The following is a 6,027-nucleotide window of genomic DNA, read 5'->3' as shown; positions in this document are numbered from 1 at the left end:
AAGTAATTTAGGTATCTAAATAATTAAATATTCAGATATAATTTTTTTTTTTAAATACCTCCTCTATTACCTGGGGTGAATGGTTGTGCTTAAAGTGTTTTTTTCTAGTTTTACCAAATTCCCATGCATAACTGTGAATATATCATTATGTTGTCACAGATAAATTAATATTCTGATACCAGCAGGAGCGGATCAATCGACAAAAGTCGACTGATTCAAGCATATGATTCTAGAAAAAAAAGACAGGATGCTGCTCATCTCAATTTCTTTAACAAAGATCACATTTGGTGACATGTTCACTCTTGAGCATAAGCTGGTTAAAAGTATTTTCTATGAACAATTGATGGTCCAGATTCATCGTATTCCTTTTAATAAATCCATGTCTGTTGGAATGTTGAGGGAGAAGCTAGGATAACTCCACCGATCCATACAGAGTATTTAGCTCAGGCGGGACCATAATTTTGATCTTCATGGTGGATGGTGCAAGGGCAGTTATTTCCTCCTGCATTCTGTCAGAGATGTCAGGGTACATGGTAGTACCATCAGACAAAACGATGTTGGTCTAGAGATCCTTTCTGATGTCGACATCGCATTTCATAATACTTTTGTAGGTAGTTTCATGAATGACACTAGATTCCATACCGAGGGTGGATGGCTGGAATAAAGCTTCTATGCATCTTAATATCTCATTACCAATAGTGATAATCTGACCAGCAGGCAACTCTTAGCTCTTTTCAAGAGACGTTGAGCAGGAGGCAGTTGCTATCTCCTGTTTGACGTCTAAAGTAACATAGCAAAGTTTTTCATTAATATCACGAACGATTTTGCTTTGGGCAGTGGTGGTAAAAGGAGTATCCTCGCTCGGTAAGATTTCCATCAAATAATAGGCCAAATCACGACCAGCAAAATCCAATCTAAAAATAGCATATGGAAGGGATTAATTGATCTGTGATATTTCATTAAAATTAATTACCTATTAATGCTAGTCCTTGAAGGATGTTGTTCTCTGGCAAAACTATTAAATGCCAATTTACCCTACTATGTTCATGAATATCTCTGATTTGTGTAAAGATTCCTATTGATGCTTTGTTAGAATAGCCCCTTTGGATTCGCATTCCACTGGAGTGTCGGCCTTTGAAAGGTCATTGGTCTAAATTGAAACATGTTAAGACCGGTTGACAATGACATTTTACAAACACCATGATTCCCTCTGGTATTTAGGCAGACCCAATGCTGTATGTTCCCCAATTAGTATTTTTCGGAGAGCACAGCCATTGATAAGTTTTTAGCCATGTTCAAATGCTCTATCTTGTTCTGGATTTTATACGAGTGTTCATTGTGGCAAGGCTGTGAGCCTTATATTCTACGGATTTAAAAGTTGTAGCTTAATTTGCATTTTGCTGGATATCGGCGTAATCACAATCCCGTTGTCAATGGGCATCTATTCGTTTGGCTAGTGTTGTAGCCTATCTTATCATGATTCTTTCACATATTAAGACCTTTAAATTGAACTTGGTTGATAGTAGGGGGGGTCAAAAAATAATTACTTAAAAAGCTTAAATATTGAATTAACATGTCAAAAGCTTAAAATATTGACTGGAAGGTGATATTTGCAAGTAAGCGTTTGTTATTAATGTTCAGCAGTACCGTAGCTTCTCTGAGTTAAATATTGATCGTTGACATAACAGTAATTTTCTTGTAAATGTTTTTCAGAAACATTGACACGGATTTCTGGTTGTTTTGCTTTTGTGTTTTATTACATGGTGTTTAGATTATTAGATCATCTAGATTGTCCAGAATGCTCGTACGTTGATATTGGAATATTTTGAACTTCGAAAATGATGGTGAAGAATCATCCTTATTTCCATCCACCTCTTACGAACTCTATCGATCTCTTTCGAACTCCATGTTATATAAAACATAATTTAAAGGTTGGGTTTGAAGTATTATGGTCCCTTCCTGATATGTTTGAAGCACTTATGCCTGAAATAAGTAGTGACTTAATAGTTTTTATTGTAGTCGTTAAATGTTGTTCCAAAACGTATTCTAATGAGATATTTCAGCATTTGTGGAAACATAAAAAGAATATTTTATTACTGTTCTTTTTCATGGGAACAGTGAATCAGATCTTTCATCTGATATATGGTTTTTTGTTTTAGAAAACTTCGCAATAGCTTAAATTTAGTCACAAGTTCCAGAATTCAGGTTTTGAAATTTGCTGTTTTTGGATTTAATATTAAACTGCCCAGTTATTGAACATTGCAAGTCCTGTTTGAATCTTTATTTTGATATGTGACTCAAGAACTAATCTATTAGGACCTAGTGGGCCCCCCTTCATGCTATTCTGAAATTATGGATGCTGAGGCTTTTTAGGACATCAGAAACAGGCGTCAATGTGTATTTGGTCGTCTGGATTTTTTTCAAGGATGTTAGTGATACTGTTAATGTCTGAAGATCATTTTCTGGAAAAAGCTGGGTTAAATATTACCACCAATTGATAAAAAATATTCCAACCTAGTTAAGGACTAAAATATTAGTTACAAATGTGTTTAAATTGAGCTGAACTTCCTGCTTTTCGCAGTTGATTCGCAAAGTTACGTTTAGAAGGATGTTTTCGACTTGATGAAAACTGCACTTTAGCTTTTTGTCTGGGCACAATGGAATATAATTATGCTCTACATTCCATCTAATCCATTATTAATGTCTCAATTTTTTCCAAAGTATTCTGGCTGTGTACTTAGTTGTGGTTGATGGTACCAGATCCAGTGTTTATTTCCAAAGTTGTTATAGAGTTTCATCTATTTTGTGATTATAAATTCTGGAGATTCTCCAGTTTCATCTATTTTGTGTTTATTCTCCAGTGGAGAATAAACGCATTATTGTGAAAATTGCTTGTAAGTGTCTTATTTCCATCTTAGAAAAGAAACTTATAAATGGTTTGTATTAAGTTGCGGGGAAAGCTATACAGGTATTTCTATTTTTTATATAATTTTCTTATGCAAATAAGATGGCACAAACTAAGGAAAACCTCCCTAGTGGCATGGTTCTCTTTGTATCAGCGTGGGTTTCTTTGTAAGTTTGGGCGTTTTCAACTTCTGTTTTGTACACATTGTAGTACGACTTCTGTATTTGAATATTCAGCAAATATTAGAATTACCTTCCCTGAATAGAATGAAATGCAGACTATACAAGACAAAATTTTGTGAGAACAATATTTTGATCATTAGTAATAAGGAATTGCCATGCCTTAAGTGTTGGATTCTACGAATGGGAATACACCTCTCTTAGGAGTAGGCTCGTGCGCAGGAATCTCTGGAGATGGAGGCTTGAGGGAGAGAGGCTTTGGTGAGGGAGAGAGGCTTGAAGCTCCTGTTCTTCCCTTGTGTGTGGGTTCTTCCCTCTTCTTAGATATCAGTAAGCTAAAAAAGAAAATATAAAATGGTCGTCCATCACAAATTCAGAAATAAGTAGTACTTATTGAGTATTGAAAATCTACGCTCCATGTCTGCTTTCTCGTGCTCCAATAAGCAACACTAACTAAATCTCCCAAAAATTGTGGATTACCGGGTGTAAAATTATGACCACATTGACCTCCCTTAGTTGGCATATTTTGGATAATACACTACCTTTTTTTTCTTTTTTATGTTAACATTCATCTTTTATCAATTTAAGGTAGAAGAATTTGCCACAATTATAGCAAATGGTGAGACAAAGCTTTATAGAGTAAGATTTTTATAGGGTAGGAGAAGTATTTTTCTTTTGCACGGGCTATTACATTGGCTATTATCTTTAGACCTACTATTTGGCAAACCAGATTAACAATGCAACTTTTTGCAGAAACCTTTGACCCTAATGTGAGAAAATATAACTAAGAAAATAAAAGCTCATTATGAATTATGTTTTTTTCGTTTTTTTTATTGAAGGTAAATATCCAAGTTGTTGTTGGACCATTCTGTGGGTTTTGATGTTTATGATTTTTCAAATTTCATATATTATAGTGGAATTTCTGTGTCGATATTCGTTATCAGCCGCATACCAAAATAGATATCAAAGGTCGCCTTACAATAGTACGATTCATTCGGGGACTTCTCATGTGTTGAAATTTAGTTTTTGTTATCTGACTACATGGCTCTGGCGTCAGAGTCCACATCACGAAGTAGATTTTTTTTAAGTCAGTGCCACTTTATTGTCTGAAAGACGTATTAAATATTTTACTAGATTCTGTCGGTGTCCCTTGATTTAGAAAAACTAAATCAACGTCTGCCAACACAGACGTGTTTCATCCAAAAAAAGGGTATAAATACAGATCTTATTAGGTGCTCTTCAAATACTTTTATAAAAGAATCTTGCTACAAAAGTACTTAAATGTGGTGCTAGGCGAGGAACTCCTTTCCAAAGACTCTTAGTTTCAATAAGGTATCCTCGTTTTATTATTAAAGCTAAAATTCAATTAGTCCTCTTTTTAACCGGATCAGAAAGCAATTTCATTTCCTTATTTAATCAGGGTAAGTTTGAAATTGCAACTCTCACAAAGGCTTCTTACACGCACCGTTTCTCAAAGAAGAACTCCTATAATTTTTCCCAAGGAGGGTTTGATTCAAATTTGAAGCTTTTACCTATTATACATCTTTTATTTCTTTTCTTGCCCAAGACATCAAACGCTTGTATTATAACTAAATCTTTTCCTAGTTAGAAAATAAAAATGCGTTTATATTTTTTTTTTCATTCTAAATTCATTTATTTGTGCTTGTCTATTTTTTTTTCTGTACGAACTAGAACATGAAAATTCAGTTTCAGCGTTGTGAAAAATATATCAAACACGCACATTTTAATTAAAGAAAAATTCGCAAGGCTCTTGGAACGGTTCATACCAGGCAGTGCCATAAAGAGATGTGGCACAAAGAAAATGTTTGAAAAAGGTGAAGCACCGATTGAGCCCGAGGTAATTTTGATGAAGCTCTTTATAACGAAGGGGATAAGACTAAATGTAAAGAAGCAAATATGATTTAAAAGAAGTGGGTTTACGAATTGCTAGGCAGTAGCATAATTAAATTAAACTGGAGTGCAATATTTGCAAGATGAATTTTCTTTTAATCATATTTAATTCTTACTATATATAATGTTTAATGGCGGATCTTATTAGTTCAGTCTCAGTTTCCCCCCATCACACTTGGGGGGTATCTAAACATGGATAAAAAACGAAACATTTTGCGGCTGTAAAATGATTTTTTAATTTCCAGCACAATGGCTACGAATCTGATGGAAAAATTACAGTTTCTATCACTCATTGAATTTGGAAATATAGCAGCCCTTGACCAAAGACCATGCAACCCTTGGTTACGCCTTGCTGGCGTTGGGTATGCAGGTCTATGGGCGGCTTTGGAATCGTTATTTGGGAAAAAATATTTTAAGATAACAAATTACTTGGAGATTACAGTACGAATTGGGGTCGATGTCATAGACTGTGAAGCTATTGAAGCGTAAAATATTGCAAATTGCTTAAAATAATGAAAATTCCGAAATGTCTTTGTTTTGCTTCTTGACAATAAATCAGTCTCTCTGAAATGTTTTCATTCACGCAAAGCAAGCGTTTTGGCATACTTAAACCTTGACATGTCTATCTTTTTTACAAGCCAATGTAATGGATAAGTAAAACAAGAGAATCTTGAATGACTTAAGAGTTCCACAAATTCTTGGAGAAGAATCTATGTCGATTTTTGTGTATAAATGAGAGAAGCTATTTCAATTTTCTCCAGAGCCCTTAAATCATGTTTATTGTCACTACAAACGACAGAAAGATTTGAATTCAGGAAGAGGATGTGAGGGAAAAGACCATAGAAAGAAAAGGAAGATTCTGTTATTATCCTTACAAACAACTTTGGGTACTTTCGCATTATATGGGCCTTTCTAAAAAGTCAAGTTTGGTTAATGCTAATGAAATAAAATAGGATGAATATATAATAGTTTAGAAACAAATTTGGGCTATATATTTGCATATTAGGGGGGGGGGGGGCAAAGCATAGCATA

At 34.4% G+C, this 6,027-nt stretch overlaps 1 pseudogene; it reads right to left on the bottom strand.

Moving 5' to 3' along the window:
- Positions 1-317: 317 nt before the first annotated feature.
- Positions 318-937, bottom strand: LOC148955991 (actin, cytoplasmic 3-like; annotated as a pseudogene).
- Positions 938-6,027: the final 5,090 nt, after the last annotated feature.

This window comes from Artemia sp. Qi Xiang Cuo, chromosome 1 (genome assembly GCF_049724085.1).
Source record: "Artemia sp. Qi Xiang Cuo chromosome 1, ASM4972408v1, whole genome shotgun sequence".
Classification (NCBI taxonomy): Eukaryota; Metazoa; Arthropoda; class Branchiopoda; order Anostraca; family Artemiidae; genus Artemia; species Artemia sp. Qi Xiang Cuo.
Note: the sequence above shows the minus strand (reverse complement) of the source record. Positions and strands in the feature narration are given on the sequence as shown.